Source organism: Pseudophryne corroboree, chromosome 3 (assembly GCF_028390025.1).
Source record: "Pseudophryne corroboree isolate aPseCor3 chromosome 3, aPseCor3.hap2, whole genome shotgun sequence".
NCBI classification, from domain to species: Eukaryota; Metazoa; Chordata; class Amphibia; order Anura; family Myobatrachidae; genus Pseudophryne; species Pseudophryne corroboree.
Genome location: NC_086446.1, coordinates 36,202,788 through 36,220,532, shown reverse-complemented (window position 1 = coordinate 36,220,532; position 17,745 = coordinate 36,202,788). Strand labels below are relative to the sequence as shown.

The window sequence follows — 17,745 nt, the reverse complement described above, 5'->3', positions numbered from 1 at the left end:
CCCCACCTCCTCTATATCCCGCCTCCGTGCACAGGAGCTCAATTTTGTTAACCAGTCCAATGCAGTAGCAGGTAAGAGAAACGACAACAGTTAGTAGCCACATACACCACATTCTCACGACTGGAGAAGGTATCACCGGTTAATGCCATACAAACCCAAAGAAGCTAAGTGCGTTAGAGTGGGCGCCCTGTGGAGCCCAGTGTACCTCGCAGAAAGAGATTTAACAAAGGTACCATAAATCTCTTTTTCTGTAGCGGGGTACACTGGGGTTCCACAGGGATAACATCGGGGATGTCCTAAAGCAGTTCCTCATGGGAGGGGGGCGCACTGTAGCAGGCACAAGAACTCGGCGTCCAAAGGAGGCATCCTGGGAGGCGAAAGTATCAAAGGCATAGAATCTTATGAACGTGTTCATTGAGGACCACGAAGCCGCTTTGCACAATTGTTCTAGGGTCGCACCACGGCGGGCCGCCCAAGAAGGTCCAACAGACCGAGTAGAATGGGCTTTGATGGTAGCAGGAGCTGGAAGGCCAGCCTGTACATAAACATGTGCAATCACCATTCTAATCCATCTAGCCAAGGTCTGCTTGTTAGCAGGCCAGCCACATTTGTGAAAACCAAAAAGGACAAAGAGAGAATCAGATCTCCTAAGAGAGGCTGATCTCTTCACGTAAATACGGAGAGCCCGTACCACATCCAAAGACCGCTCTTTTGGGGATAAATCTGGAGAGGTAAAGGCCGGAACCACAAACTCCTGGTTAAGGTGGAAAGCCGACACCACCTTCAGCAAATAACCAAGACGAGTTCCAAGAAGCGCCCGGTCACGTTGAAACATCAGAAAGGGTGACAGACAGGACAAGGCACCCAAGTCTGACACCCGCAGAGGCAATAGCCAGCAGAAAAAGATCTTAAGAGTAAGCCACTTTAGGTCCACAGACTCAAGAGGTTCAAACGGAGCCTCTTGTAAGGCATCCAGAACCACCGACAAATCCCAAGGAGCCACAGACGGAACATAGGGAGGTTGAATCCGTAAAACACAGAGTGAATGTATGAACATCAGGCAGAGTCGCAATTTTTCTCTGAAACCATATCGACAAGGCAGAAATATGAACCCTGAGGGAGGCCAGAGTCCAGGCCCTGTTGTAGGAAAGCCAAAAGTTTGGCAGTACTGAACTTGTATGCGTCAAAATTGTTAGTTGCACACCAAGCAAAGTAAGAATTCCAGACCCTATATTAAATTTCGAGCAAAAGCCGGTTTACGGGCCTTCAACATAGTTTGAATGACTGCCTCAGAAAAACCTTTGGTCCTCAGTACGGAAGTTTCAAGAGCCACGCTGTCAAAGCCTGCCGGGCCAAATCCTGGTAGACACAAGGGCCCTGAACAAGGAGGTCTGGGCACTGCGGAAGCAGAAGAGGACGCTCTATCGAGACACTCTGCAGGTCTATGAACCAATGCCATCTGGGCCACGCTGGAGCGATTAGAAGTAGTATTCCTCCTTCTTGCTTGAACTTCCTGACAACCCTGGGCAGAAGTGACACCGGAGGGAACACGTACGACAGACAAAATTTCCATGTAATTGCCAGCGCGTCCACGAATGCTGTTTGAGGATCCCTTGTCCTTGCTCCGAAGACCGGAACCTTGTGTTTGTGTCGAGACGCCATCAGGTCTACATCTGGTAGGCCCCACTTGTCCACTAGGAGTTGAAAGACTTCCTGATGAAGGCTCCACTCTCTGGCGTGTACGTCCTGACGACTGAAGAAGTCCGCTTTCCTGTTGAGGACTCCCGGAATGAACACTGCCAATATGGCTGGCAGATGGCGTTCGTCCCAATTAAGAATTTTTGACACTTCCATCATTGCCATGCGGCTTCGATTGCCGCCTTGATGATTTATGTACGCCACCGTGGTGGTGTTGTCTGACTGTACTTGAACAGACCTGTTCTGAACCAGAGGCAAGGCTAGTGTCAACTCATTGAACACTGCCCGCAATTCCAGAATGTTTATCGGGAGGAGAGGTTCCTCCCTGGTCCACCGAACATGAAGAGAGTGTTGCACCAACACCGCGCCCCAACCCCGCAGACTGGCATCCGTCGTCAGAAGGACCCAGTTGGAGATCCAGAAGGGATGACCCCTGCTCAGTTGCTGGTCCTGTAGCCACCAGGTCAGTGACAGGCAGACCTCAGGAGTCAAGGAGATCATGCGAATCCTGATCCAGTGAGGCAGACCGTCCCACTTGTAGAGTATTAACCTCTGCAAAGGGTGGGAATGAAATTGAGCGTACTCTACCATGTCAAAAGCCGACACCATACTCTACCATGTCAAAAGCCGACACCATTAGACTTAGTACTTGCATCGCCGAGTATCGACACACGTGGGTGAGAGATGAAGCATCTTATCTCATCCTGAAATTTCAGGACCTTCTCCAGAGACAAAAACAACCGTTGGTTGTGGGTGTCCAATAGTGCTCACAGGTGCACCATGCACTGAGCAGGGAAGATTTCTTTCAGTTGATGAGCCACCTGTGGGCTTGTAGTAATTGGACCGTCAGTTCCAGATGACGAAGGAGAACCTCTGAAGAGTTTGCCAAGATCAACAAGTCATCCAGATACATCAGGATCCTGATACCCTGACAGCAGAGCAGGGTCGTCATGACTGCCATGACCGTGGTGAAAATTCATGGAGCCGTGGTCAGACCAAAAGGTAAGGCCTGGAATTGAAAATGCAGGTTGCCAATAGCAAACCACAGGTATTGCTGATGTGACACTGCAATAGGTATATGCAGGTAAGCATCCTGTATATCCAGGGATACCATATAGTCCTTGGGCTCCAAAGCCCGAACAATAGAGCGAAGAGGATCCATACGGAATTTGGAAAGTTTCACAAACTTGTTCACAGACTTGAGGTTGAAAATGGCCCTAGAAGATCCATTCGGCTTTGGAACTAGGAACAGCGTTGAATAGTACCCCCTGCCTCTCTGAGACAGAGGCACCGGAACTATCACTCCCGTGTCCAGGAGGGATTGTACCACCAGATGGAGAGTTTTTGCTTTAACCGGATCCAAAGGGATATTTGTTGAGCAAAACTGGCGAGGGGGACGTTTCTTGAAAGAGATGGCGTATCCGTGAGCAAAGACTTCCCTTACCCAAGCGTCCGAAGTGGCCTGTAACCATACCTGAGCAAACTAGGGGGAGGCCCGCCCCCCGTCATGCAGCAGGCTTGTCTGTTTTGGAAGCAGGCTGACGGGCAGCCCAGGCACGTTTAGGTTTGGGCTTAGTGGATTTGGAAGTGCGAGCCTGTTTCGGGTACACCTGACCCTTTGCTTTACCTGGAGGTCGAAAGGAACGAAAGGTGTAGTATTAGGTAGACATGCAGTCTTAGCAGATGCGAAGTCAGCAACAATCTTATTGAGGTTTCCCCCCAAAAAAGTATGTGTCCCTTAAAAGAGATCACCTTCCAAGGTCTTTTTAGAGTCCAGATCTACAGACCAGGACCGCAACCAGAAGATCCGGCGAGCCAGAATAGACATAGTAGACGCTTTGGCCGCCAGGATACCTGCATCAGATGCTGCCTCCTGAATATGAGAGGCTGTAACAATGTAAGAAAGACACTGTTTAGCATTATCAGGAAAATTAGACGGTAGTTCCGTATCAACTTCCTGAACCCAGGCGTCTATAGCATTAGCAGCCCAAGAGGCTGCAATAGTAGGCCTATGCACAGCTCCAGCCAGAGTGTAAATAGACTTCAAGCAACCATCCACACGTTTATCCGTCGGTTCCTTCAGAGAGGTGACGGTAGTGAAAGGCAGAGCAGATGAAACCACCAGACGTGCGACCTGTGAGTCCACCGGCGGCAGTGTTTCCCAATTTTTACTTAACTCTGCTAGCATCCTTTTAGACAGGGAGAATTTCTTTCCTGGATACTCCCAGGATTCCTGACGCATGTCAACTAAGTGGTCAGAATGGGGCAAAACTAATTTAGTAACCTTCTGACGTTTGAACTTATCTGGTTTCTTAGAGGTAGCTGGAAGTTCTTCGTCATCATCTATTTGAAGAATCAGCCTGATATCCTCCAAGAGGTCAGGAACATCCACTTGCGTCCTAGATTCCCCATCAGAAGCATCTGCATCAGTGTCTGAGGGGTCGGTATATGCTCCATCTTCATCAGATGAAGTATCTGAAACATGTGTGGATAGTGAGGAAGTAATGGCCCGCTTAGATGACCCCTTGGTCTTAGGTGGGCGAGGGTTAGGATTTTGCTTAGCCAAAGACTGATTTAATTGCTGTAACTGAGAGGACAGAGTATCTGCCCAGGGCGGATTAACTGCAGGAACAATATGTGGCTGTAATGGCACAGGAGGTCCCATAGGGGTCGCAAGTCTAGTTACCAGCGTAGTCAGTAAATTAGAAAATGTAGCCCTCGGCGGGTCATGATTTGCCCCTGTTGCTGTAGACTGACTGAGGGGCATAAAACCCCCAGTACCTGAACCCTCAGCTGCAATATTTTCCTCAGAGACATCCATGGCATTAGCACTGCAGGACGCAGGATCAGCCATAGAATTATCACCCTGTTTAGCTGACATTATTTGAAAGCGTAACCGTAGAGCAAAATAGTACAATATAAGCAAAGTACCTGGCAGAAATCCCCCTGTATGGTGTGACTGTAAGCAGAGCCCACACGGAGGATTTAAGAGGTATATGGTGACTGTAATACACAGAGAAAAAATAGGATTTTAATACTTACCAGTAAATCCTTTTAATAGTCCGTAGAGGATGCTGAGGTCAATTCAAGAATCATGGGGTATAGACGGGATCCGCAGGAGACATGGGCACTTTAAGACTTTCAAATGGTGTGACTTGGCTCCTCCCTCTATGCCCCTCCTCCAGACTCCAGTTTAAGGAACTGTGCCCAGGGAGACGGACATTTCGAGGAAAGGATTTATTGTTAAACCACGGTGAGCATCTTACCAGCTCACACCTCCAACATGCCGCAGAACGTGGCATTCAACAGAACACAAGCCAATGGCATGAAGAATTTTTCAGCAATATGCTGACAAAAAAACTTAACACAACCTTTGTGTAACCACAACCAATAACTGCAGATACAGTACGCCCCGGGACGGGCGCCCAGCATCCTCTACGGACTAAGAGAAAAGGATTTACCGGTAGATATTAAAATCCTATTTTCTCATACGTCCTAGAGGATGCTCGGGTCACTTCAAGGAACCATGGGGTTATACCAAAGCTCTAGAATGGCCAGGAGAGTGCGGACAACTCTGCAGTACCGAATGACCAAACGTGAGGTCAACCTCGGCCAAGGCATTAAAAGTGTAAAACTTAGCCCAATTGTTCGCTAAATAGCTGCTCTGCAAAGTTGCAATGCCGAGACTTCCCGGTCAACTGCCCCGGACGAGCCCACCATTCTAGTAGAATGGGCCTTCACCTATTTCGGTAACGGCAATCCTGCCGTAAGATGAACATGCTGAATCGCACCACAGATCCAGCACGCAACGGTTTGCTTGGAAGCAGGACATCCAATCTTGCTGGGAGCAAACGGAGCCGTCCTGGCGACATAAATTTTCAAAACTCTGACCACATGCAGAGATTTTGATTCAACGAAGGCGTCCCTAGCCACCGGCACCACAAAAGGTTGGTACACGTGGAAAGAAGAAACCACCTTTGGTAGAAAATGTCGACGAGTTTCCAACTCTGTTCTATCTTCATGGAAGATCAAATAAGGTCTCTTGTGAGAACAGACCGCTAACTCAGACACTCGCCCTGCGTATGCCAAGGCCAACCTGACGACCACTTTACAAGTGAGGAATTTCACTCCGCCTTACGTAAAGGTTCAAACCAATGTGACTGAAGGAACTGGAACTCCCCATTAAGATCCCCTGGCGCCACAGGGGGCACAAAAGGAGGTTGGATGTGCAACGCTCCCTTCACGACAGTCTGAACTTCTGAAACGGAGTTTAATTGATTCTGAAAGAAAACTGATCAGGCCGATTTTAATTACTGAAAATTCTGCCGTAGGAGTCTTCTTGGATTCACACCAAGAAACGTATTTTCTCCAAAACCGGTAGTAATGTTTAGACGTTGCCCCTTTTCTAATTCGAATAAGTGTGGGAACTACTTCCGTGGGAATACCCTTACGGACTAAGATCTGGTGTTCAACCGCCATGTCGTCAAACGTAGACGCGGTAAGTCCTAATACACGCACGGCCCCTGCCGCAACAGGTCCTCGTGCAAAGGAAAAAGGCCAGGGATCTCCTGTGAGCAATTTCTGAGATCTGGATACCAAGCTCTCCTTGGCCAGTCTGGGACCATGAGGCTCGCCCGAATTTCCTTTTTATGAACCCAGAACTTTTGGAACAAGAGAAAACGTAGGGAATACATATACCGACTGAAAACACCCACGGTGTCACCAATTCCATTCACTGTTCCTGTCTGAGGGTCCCTTGACCTGGAACTCTGAAGCTACTTGTTGAGACGAGATGCCATCATTACTACTTGAGGAAATCCCAACGACATGTCACCCCTCCGAAGGCTACTTGGTGGAGGTCTCCCCTCTCCTGGATGGAGATCGCCTGCTGAGAAAGTCTGCTTCCCAGTCGTCCACTCCTGGAACGAACATCGTTGACAAAGGGCTTGTATGTTTTTCCGCCCAGCGGAAATTCCTTGTGGCTTCTGCCATTGCTGTTCTGCTTTTCGTTGTATAAAATCCTAACTTGACCATCTTCCTTGGAAACTTTCACCCTGACTGACTGCCCCCCCCCCCTTCCCCCGGAGGCTTGCATCCGTGGTCACTAGGATCCAGTCCTGGATACCGAACCTGTGCCCCTCTATGAGGTGAGAACTGCGCAGCCACCACAGGAGTGAGTTTCTGGTCTTGGACGATAGGATTATCCTCCGTGGTATGTGTAGGTGGGAACCGGACCACTTGTCCAACAGGTCCCTCTGGAAAACCCTGGCATGGAACCTGCCAAATTGATTGGCCTCATAGGCCGCAACCATCTTTTCCAGCAACCGAATGTATTGATGAAATGACACTCTTGCTCGTCTCGGAATTTGTTTGACCAGACTCTGGATCTCCAGAGCCTTTTCCACTGGAAGTAAAAAAACTCTTTGTAGTTCTAGTATTATTCCCAAAACAGACAACTGCGTCGATGGGACCAACAGTGATTCTGACAAGTTCAGGAGCTAACCCTGTTTCAGGGAGCGTGCAATGTTTTGCACCAACTGGTTCCTAGAACTCTCCGTTATCAGTGGACCGTCCCAGTACGGGATAACTGTGACTCCTTACTAGCGATGGAGAATCATCATTACCACCATCACCCATGGAGCTGTGGACATACCAACGGCAACGTCTGAAATTGGTAATGACACCCCTGAATTACAAACCTCAGGCAAGTCTAATGCGGAGGTTCTTTATGTCTACTGAAACCATGGAAAAAACTCCTTTTTCCAGATTGGAGATCACTGCCTTGAGAGATTCCATCTTGGATTTGAATTTCTTTAAGTAGAAAATGAGGGATTTCATATTTAGGATTGGTCTGACCGAGCCGTCTGGTTTCGGGACCACGAAGAGGCTTGGATAAAAACCTTCTCCCTGTTGTGACGGGGGGGGGGGAAACAGGTCAATGACCTGATCCTGATACAACCTTTGTCTTGTGTCGCATACTACCTCCCCGTCCGGAAAAAAAATTGGTGAGGGAAAATGTCTGGAAACTACAGTATGTACCCTTGGGACACTATTCGTAAAACCCACGTGTCCAGGTCCGTTCCAGGACTGACTGAAGTTTTTAGACGTGACCCCACCGGTGTGGACTCCCGCAAGAAAGTCCCAGCGTCATACGGTGGATGTGGCAGAACAGAGGATGATGTCTGCTCCTGTGATCTTGAAGAGGATCCGGACCTCTTCCCTTTTCTCCTACCTCTACCTGCAAAGAAAGGGGAATCAGTATCTATTGGTCCGAAATGACTGCATCAGACAATGATGCGTCATCATCCGCTGTGAGGGAACATCGGCAAGAAGGTAGACTTACCAGTGGCAGCTGTCGAGATCAAATTCACTAGGCCGACACCAAACCAGGCTTCACCTTCATAGGGCCGAGACTCCATTTCTTCTCGGAGTCCACATCAGCATTGCACTGGTGAATCCACAACGCCCTCCTAACTGAGACCGCCATGGAATTGGCCTGAGAACCCAATAGTCCTATATCCCTTGCAGTTGCACAAAAGTACGCTGCAGTATTTGATATGACCCAACGTAAGGAGTATCCCATCTCTCCCTAGGGTATCTATATCGGATGAAAAGGCACCCAACCATTTTTGAATACTACTACTCCCCCATGCGCATGTAATGGCAGGTCTAACTAACGTACCCGTGTACTCATAACTAGAAATGAACGTATTTTCCTGCATACGATCCGCTAGATTTGTGACAGAGCCCCCTGCAGAACAGGGGATGACTCCGACTTTATTCTGTCCGCGGCGAGAAAAGAACAAACAATCAGAATCCTCAGAATTTGAAACCATCTTTTCAGGTCTGACCCAGACTTTCCCACAGAGCTCTCTGCACATGAGAAGGAGGAACGATACCTCAGCTTTCATTATAACTATATATATATATATATATATATATATATACACACACACACATATATATACATATCCACACATAGATCCTTCAGTCAGGACCAGCGAGAGTCCTCAGTGGCGTCTTTATTTACTGCGCACTACTCATGTACTTTTTTTTCCCCGGATCAAATCAGGAAAAATTATGGTCGACATAGGAAACAGTATCCGTGTCGATATCAGGGAGTAGTAACTGGGCAAAGGAACATTATTATTTTTTTGCGACCCCGAGGGGTCTTGGGACACAGAATTATGCAACCTTACTATATACATATACGCACACACATATATATATATATATATATATATATACCCTTTCTGATATGCAAATTTTCTACCCAGTCAGATAATGGTGGTGCCTACATGGCCACCCACACCCGTCTGTGTCCCTAATATCGTTTTCTCTTGGGAAAAACATTCAGCCACCGACGTGTCGACACACATGTACCAAGTAGCATCAAGAGCCGGCAGTGTCGACAGGGTCAGTCCCATAGCTGTTTGTGGGACGAGCACTCCGCTTCAGACATGCCGACACACGTGTACCAAACTCCCACCGACACCCCGAGCATATAGGGGACAGACCCACAGTAAAGTCTGTCAGGAAGACACAGGTGGAGTTTGCCAGCTCACAACCCAGCGCTCAATCCCGGTTCTGAAACCTTTATATATTGCCTCAGACCTTATATTAACTTATATTGCATCAAATCAACTGTGCCCCCCCCCCCCGTTTTTTACTCTGTTATGTTGTACAGTAGTGTGAGGAAGGACCAGCATCTCTACAAGAGAAAATGGCGCTGATAAGAGCTGTGAGGGCTAAGCCCCGCCCCCTTAATGGCGCGCTTCAGCCCCGCTATTTTTTATTATATTTATACTGGCGGGGGGGTGGGGGGGGGGGGTCAGGATTTAGGATACCCTTGTTTCCCAGTCACACATGAGGATTTTATGCTGCCCAGGTTGCCCCTCCGCACCCTACAGTGCCGCTGTGTATGGGAGCATGGCGCGCAGCGCGATTGCTGTGCGGTACCTCAGAAGCCGTCACTGAAGTCTTCTTTTCTTCTTCTACTCACCTGTCTTCAGACTTCTGTCTCTGCAAGGGGGGGGTGACGGCGGGCTCTGAGAGTGAACCCCTAGGCGTACCTAGTGTTCCAAACCCTCAGGAGCTAATGGTGTCCTGTAGCCAAGAAGCAGAGCCTTTAAACTCACTAGAAGGTCTGTTTCCGAGAAACTCAGTAGAGCTCCTCAGAGTGCATCCAGTCTGCCTGGGCACAATTCTAAACTGGTGTCTGGAGAAGGGGCATAGAGGGAGGAGCCAGGTCACACCATTTGAAAGGTCTTGAAGTGCCCATGTCTCCTGCGGATCCCGTCTATACCCCATGGTTCTTGAAGTGACCCCAGCATCCTCTAGGACGTATGAGAAATACCAAAAGAATATATCCTGTGAGACACTATATTATAAGAATCCTGACGTACTTAGCCTCCCGCAGGGTACAGAATATAGGGATAGCAGTATATGTAAGATACACAGAATGGAAATCACACAGCAGCTATTGGCACACACAGTCACATGTACAATGCAGAAATTATTACACACAACAATAAAACTGCACTGGACTAGCACGTAAAGCTATATACTGTAGATATAACAATGCACAGTAAAGGCTGGACGTATATCCATGGGTACTTGTACTAAATATCGCTGAAAGTATGCACTTGTTCTTAACGAACACTGTCTAAAGACATGTAGAATACTTAAGTGTCCTGTAAATGCTCAGCGCTGATGATGCAGGCGGCTTTACAGAGGAGACAGTGCCTAGCAGTCCCAAAGTCAGCTCAGCATGTGTGTAATGGCGCCTCGGATAAAGATCCAACTCTACACCCCGATGTTATTCCTGTGGAATCCCAGTGTACCCCGCTGCAGAAATAAAAATTCATATAGTATGTTTTTGGGACGCAGCGCATATTACTGTTCTTACTGGGTACGGTGGCGTACCCGCTATCTTTACTCCAAAATAATTATTGCAAAAAAGTAATTGTCCTCTCCAAGTGTGTAACAGAAATAGATTGCATAGTGTGTTTTTTTAGACACAGCTTATATTACTGTTCTTTTCCTATTGGGTGTTGTTGTGTCTCTGCAGCTGCACCTCAAAATGATAAGTGGGAAAAAAATAAATTGTTTTGCTGGTGTCGACAAACTTCTCCTGTATGGTAACGGTAACAGTCCCTCCTTTCCTCAGTGTTAACTTGTTGTGGTGGCACTTGGTAGTACTTCTTCAACATCTACCATATGAGGCCAAAGAAAAAGAAGGTACCTTACTCCAGTTTGTACTCGGAAAGCGTGTTTAGCACACATGGGAACCTTGTGAGTGATTGGTTTAACAAAAAATCTTTTGTGGAGGCCCAAACAAAGGTGGCAGGCCCTGTCACTGAAGTGCTTGATTTGTTGAACTGTGTATGTCCTTTTAAATATACAGTATAAAGTTGGGTGCGAGGTTCCAAGGACAATTCAATTGTGCAGCACTTTTCATTATGGGCTGTACTTTTTTGGGGCATTGTTGACAGTCTTCTGTGTCGTGCTAGGCCATCCATCACATCTCATCCTTCTTATTATCATTTCTTGTGTGTGTTTGTCAGGCAGAGTATAAAATATACGTTATGGTAAGAACTTACCGTTGATAACGGTATTTCTCCTATGTCCACAGGTTTCCACAGGATAACAATGGGATATGATGGAGTGACAGCGGATTGGCACCAACACGATCACAAGCTTTCAGTCCTCCGAGGATGCAACGGGCCCGTCCATATATCCCAGCCTCCTGGCTCAGGCAAATCAGTTGGATTCCAAAGCATTTAGGCAGGAGCATTATGTAGGGGTTTACTACGATATGCCGACGGCCGGGCTCCTGGCGAACAGCATACCGGCGCCGGGAGCCCGGCCGCCGGCTTACCGACAGTGTGACGAGCGCAAATGAGCCCCTTGCGGGCTTGCTGCGCTCGCCACGCTACGGGCACGGTGGCGCGCTACGCTATTTTATTCTCCCTCCAGGGGGGTCGTGGACCCCCACGAGGGAGAATAAGTGTCGGTATGCCGGCTGTCGGGATCCCGGCGCCGGTATACTGTGCGCCAGGATCCCGTCAGTCGGCATACTGAAGACCACCCTTATGTAGAACCCTATTCAGGCAAGAAGAACACACATGCACACCCTTCCATGCAAGAGAGAAGAGTTTAGCGAGTATAAAGATCCTCAAATCAGGTGCGTCAGGGTGGTATCCCTGTGGATATAGGAGAAATACCGTTATCAACGGTAAGTTCTTACCATAACGTATATTTCTCCTGCAGGGTCCACAGGTTATTCACAGGATAACAATGGGATTTCCCAAAGCCAGTTTTAGTGGTGGGGATGGTCCTGATTAGACAGGAGAACCTTAAGCCCAAATTCAGCATCATGAGAGGCAAAAGTAACCAAGGCATAATGTCAATTGAATGTGTTACTGAAAGACCATGTGGCTGCCTCATGTAAACGCTGGTTTACATACAGGACTAAAAGCAACACTTTAAAAATACATTTCATACACTTTAAATGAAGCTGCTGCGGCCGCTATACTTAATCCACAACCTACGTACTTATTACACCATTAGCGTACAGAGTCCCGTACCGTGTACGGACTTTGCGTACAAACGCCGCGCTGACTGTACAAAGTACATGCAGCGCGTACACACCCAAAGATACACCGTGAACCTTTAACAGCTATGCATGCGATAGTAATACACTTTAAACCTTAGCAGGGAAAGGAAAACATGACACCAGATTGTATTTAAACAGCTGGGTTCCGACACCACAACATATTATTACTGAAAGGGGGTTACAATAACAAAGCAATACAATACAAGAGAATAATGGCTACAGTCAATGGTACATACTTGTTTGAATTTCGCCACGCTACCCAGTCTGGTCCTCGGTCATCTAGAAATATAACTTTGAAAGTCTTGTGTGACCAGGCCTGCAGCTGGCTTCTTTTATACAATCTTCCAAAACTTAACACAATGGATACTGTAATCTCTTTGTCCATTGGACACAGGGATTGTCATTTACAGTACAGGAGAGGTCATAGGTTGGTTTGAATAGGTGGGCGATGTCTGTTCAAGATGCACTTGTGGGTGGTCTCCTCTGGGTTCCCGCCGCATACCTAATGTCCAGTAAATACAGTTTATATCTATATTCTGCTCCTGCACATAACTATTCGCAGGAACGTGCAATCTTCTGCAAACCAACACCGGAATATTACCCTTAAAATACCCTACAGCTGGATACCAAACACCACCTTATAACCTTGTTCTGTCCCCTCCTATCCTGTAAAGGTGAATCCCTTTGTTCTGATACCATTTAAACTGTTGTAACTTGCTGGTGTGATGCGAGGAGACTATGTGTACATTGTGCACTATTTGGATTAAATATGTAATGTGTTTTGATAGCTTTTACATGCGTCCACAAACTCTACCGTAAATTCTCATACCACGCGCTAATGCGCAGGACCGCGGGAGCGACCATACGCAAATTGCGAATATGCACACGCACAGCAGAACAAGTACACGCACTGAGGCCATCTGTGTGTGCTGCAATATTTTTCGACTTTGACACTCACATATCTGTTCTGCTCAAGCACCATGTTGTGCTGCCCATGAAGGACCTACCTTACATGTAGAGTGAGCAGTGACATCAGCCGGAACAGGGAGATCAGCTTGAGAATATGCTTCTGAAATCGTCATTCGAAACCATCTTGCTAGCGTCTGTTTAGTAGCAGGCCATCCCCTCTTGTGAAATTAGTAGAGGATGAAGAGGGAATATGTCTTTCTGATGGCACTGGTACAATCCACGTCGATCCTCAATGCCCGGACTACGTCCAGCGATGCATCTCCCGCAGAAAATCCCGATACCTGAAAATCCGAGACTACAATTTCTTCATTAAGGTGGACTATAGACCACACTTTAGGAAAATACCCAGACCTAGTTCTGAGAACTATTTTATCTGGATAAACATCAGACAAGGAGATTAACATGACAGTGCTCCTAAATCTGACACTCTTCTACATGATGCCATAGTCAGCAGAAAGAGAACTTTAGTTGTCAACCATTTAAAAGCCACTTTATTTAGTGGTTCAAACAGAGCAACTTGAAGGGCTTTGAGGACTAGACTTTAGTCCCCAGGCACTGTAGCAGGAACAAAAGGAGGTTGAATGCGCAGCATTCTCTGGAAAAAGTGCGCACATCCTGCAATTTATCAATTTTCTTTCGGAACCATACAGTCAACGGTCAACGCTGACACTTGCATTCTCAAGGAAGCCACCCTTAAACCTTTATCTATTCCTACCTGTAGGAATGCTAGAACCTTGGAAATTCTGAAAGATTTCGGGTCCATACCTCTTCCATTGCACCAATGAATATAGGCTTGCTATATTTGGTGCTAAATACGAGCCAAGGAAGTTTTCCTTGCTCTGAGCATCTGTGAGAATCCTCTGGACTTCAGGATATAGATTTCAAGAGCCACGCCGTCAAGACGATCGATCCAGTTATCTGTGATAACAAGGACCCTGCATTAGTAGATCTGGGCGTGGAGGAAACAGAAATGGCATTCGACATCTCCTGCGGATCTGTGTACCAATGCCTTCTGGGCCAAGCCGGAGCTATTAGAATCCCGGCATCTTTGTTGTATTTTTCTCACTATCCTGGGTAGCAGGATGATTTGAGAAAACACATACGTGAAATAAAATTCCCATTAAAAATACGTCCACAAAGATCACTCCCTGATCCTTTGTTCCTGACCAGATTATGGTCTCTTTGTTGTTCAGATGGGACTCCATGAGATCTATCTCTGGCCAACCCCACTTGTCTACCCGAGTCTGAAACGGCTTTAGGGTGCAAAGCCCATTCGCTTACCTTAATGACGTGTCGACTGAGAAAATCAGTTCTTCAGGCAAGGACTCCCGGAACAAACACCGCGGAGAAGGCTGGAAGATGGAGTTCTGCACTTTTTAGTATGTGATTTACCTCCTTCCTTGTTGTTTAGCTGCGTGTTCCTCTCTGAAGGTTGAGGTACACTACTGCCATTTCCTTGTCCTTGCGGATCTGGACCGGTTTATCTTTGGGAGTGTCCCATGCCTGAATCAGGACCCAGTATATGGCCCGAAGTGCTATCAGGTTTATTAGCAGGCAACTTTCTTCTGTGGTCCATAGTCCCCGGAATAATAATCTTCCGGACAATGGCCCCCACAGCCCTGAAGACTGGCATTTGTTGTCAGGATCTCCCAACCTGATATCTAAAAAGGTGTCCTCTGGTCTAGATGGAATGTCTGTAGCCCCCAGGCTACTGACTTTCTTACCTTTTCTGCCAGTACCACGTACTTGTTTGTGTATTATCCATCTGGCCCACCTACACCACCTGGTATTCACAGGTGGTCTCCTATCAGAGAATTTAACCAGGAACAACACTGCTTAACTTCCAACATCAAATGAGATTGGGCATATCCAGTGTGATGCGGCTGTAGATGGAAATAGATGCTGGAGAGGTCTTGAGTGGAATTGTGTACACTCCACCATGTCTATTGTTGACACCATGAAACCCATCGCATTGCTGCGTGAATTGATATTGTTTGACTATGTAACAACTCCCCTAACTTTACCTTGGATATCTTGTTCCGAGGTGACTATTTTCTGCAGACTTGAATTCAGTACAGCCCCACCGTGAGTCATCCGTTGTTACGGAACCAGAGATGATTTTGCCAATTTATGAACCACCCGTGCCTCAAAAGTTATTGTGTGTTGTAGATGGCACAGAAACCTTTCTTGTATTTGTGCCAGGATAAGAACGTGGTCAAGGTATGGCAATTTTCTTATCCCCTGCTAGCGGAGATAAACTGCCATAATCATTTTGGTAAATACTCTGGGGCTGTGGCTAACCCAAAGGGTAAGGCCTAAAACTGAAATGTTGCTGAAGGATGGTAAACCTTGAGATAACACTGATGGACAGTGCTATAGGAGCCTGAAGGTAAGATTCCTGACTTATCCAGGAATACCATGTAATCTACTGGCTCTCCACCAAACTATGGAGTGCCATGTGTCCATGTGAACCGTGGTACCCAAATTTATCTGTTTAGACTTTTTGAGATTGAGAATGGGGCGAGGGATCCTTTTTGACCCAGGTCGGAGTAAATCCCCCCATTGTGCATGGGTTACCGGAATGACTATTTCTGACAAAAGCAATTTCTGAACTGCTTCATGCAAATCCCTCGCCTACGCCTCTACCCGAGACGGGCTGAAACAGAAGAACCTTTGAGGAGGATGCTTCTAGAAGAGAAAGCATAACCTAGAGATACCGCTTCTTGCACCCAGACATCTGTTTGTAGACTGCTACCAGATCTGTACAAACTGAAGAAGTCGGCACCCTTCTGGTTTGGAAACTGTACCTATTGGGGACGTTACGTTCCTTTATGACCGACAAGGCCGAAACCGGACCCCTAGGTTTGGGGTTATATGTGGAAGGAAACGTGACCTTCTTGGAGACCGTTTCTGACTCCAGAATAACTGTTAACTCCTTACCAAACAGAAACTTCCAGCCAAGGCAAAGTTTCCAGAACCTTCTTTGATTATGAATCAGCTTTCCATGTATGTAAGCCAAACTGCTCTGCGAGCAGCTATTGTTAATGCTGATGCCCTAGAACATTAGTGTCCATATGAGCTATTTGGGATTCTTGCTCCCTTGCAGGCGCTGAAACCTGTCTTCCAGTACCTCAACCCAATGTACCTACAAGCACCTGGTATTTCAAGGTGGTCTCCCCTCCAAGAACTAACCAGGCCCAACACTGCTTAGCTTCCAAGATCTAGTGAGATTGGGCCTATCCAGTGTGGTGTGGCCGTAGATTGCAAGGTGAAGTCATGGCTGGCCTTATGACTGCCCCAGACAAAGACAATATGGTGGGGTTTTTTTGAAAACCATTCCCCTTTTGAGAGCAGAAGCCATATTGGTTTTTGCACTATCAATGATATGCATATCTATTTTGGGAGGCACTTCCCTATTTTAAACAGTCCCCAGCTGGAAAAAGATATTGGAATCTCATTTACCGGGAATTCTATTTTATTGGGTGTAACCCAAATCTTTTCCCTGAATTATGCCCTCATAAGGAGGCCCTTTTTTTTTTTTTTTGAAAGGGGTGGGGGGGTTGGACATTTAAACACAGGTGCCTTATTTTTAACCAAGGCTCTACTGCCTCTATTGACAGACTAGCCTTTTCTTCCCTCATTTATTCAGCTTATTCATTTAGCTCATAGGTTCTCAAACTCGGCCCTCAGGACCCCAAACGGTACATGTTTTGCAGGTAAGCCAGCAAGTGCACAGGTGTATTAATTACTCACTGACACAGTTTAAAAGGTCCACAGGTGGAGCTAATTATCTCACTTGTGATTCTGTGAGGAGACCTGCAAAACATGTACCGTGTGGGGTCCTGAGGACAGAGTTTGAGAACCTGTGATTTAGCTGATATCTTTTACCTGTTATTCGTATGCTGAAGTAGAGTATATAGAGCTTTCATCGTCTGATGATTATCATGTGTAGCCTGTGAAGTCGATGATTTATTTACATTCGGTTCATCAGCTTGTCTTCTTGGAGAAGCTGTTGGGGATATACCACAAGTAGTGAGCTGCATGGGTTAATAGTGTAAGAATTAACTTTTCAGCTAAACTGGACAAAATCTGTGCAAACATCGGCCCAATGGGTCTATCTATACCTGATGTAGATCAGTAAATACAAACAAAAACCAAGTTGCGCTCAACAATCAGAATAGATGCATTTATTATAAAATTTGTAAAATTTGTAAAATACAGCAATTCTCCCGGGAGTGCAATAATTATAAATGTATAGTCATAAAATAGATACGGTACAGAATCACTGTGTCCTAATGTATTATAATTTTGCAAATATTATGAAATAATTATAACAATATGGCCACAAACAATATGATGTATTGAGCAGTAATGGTAGTAATTACACTCTTTTAAATACCATATAGGTCTGTATGCTGGTAACAACTCACTTGTTGTATAAAGGTCCCCAGACAGTCCTT

At 46.6% G+C, this 17,745-nt stretch overlaps 1 protein-coding gene and 1 pseudogene across 2 annotated transcripts in view; both read right to left on the bottom strand.

Annotated features, from left to right (window-relative positions):
- LOC135054625 (oocyte zinc finger protein XlCOF6-like) overlaps nt 1-17,745 on the bottom strand; it is a 61,305-nt gene that overhangs the window by 11,681 nt on the left and 31,879 nt on the right. The gene's annotated exons all lie outside the window — the stretch shown is intronic.
- On the bottom strand, nt 16,428-16,547 carry LOC134897831 (5S ribosomal RNA; annotated as a pseudogene).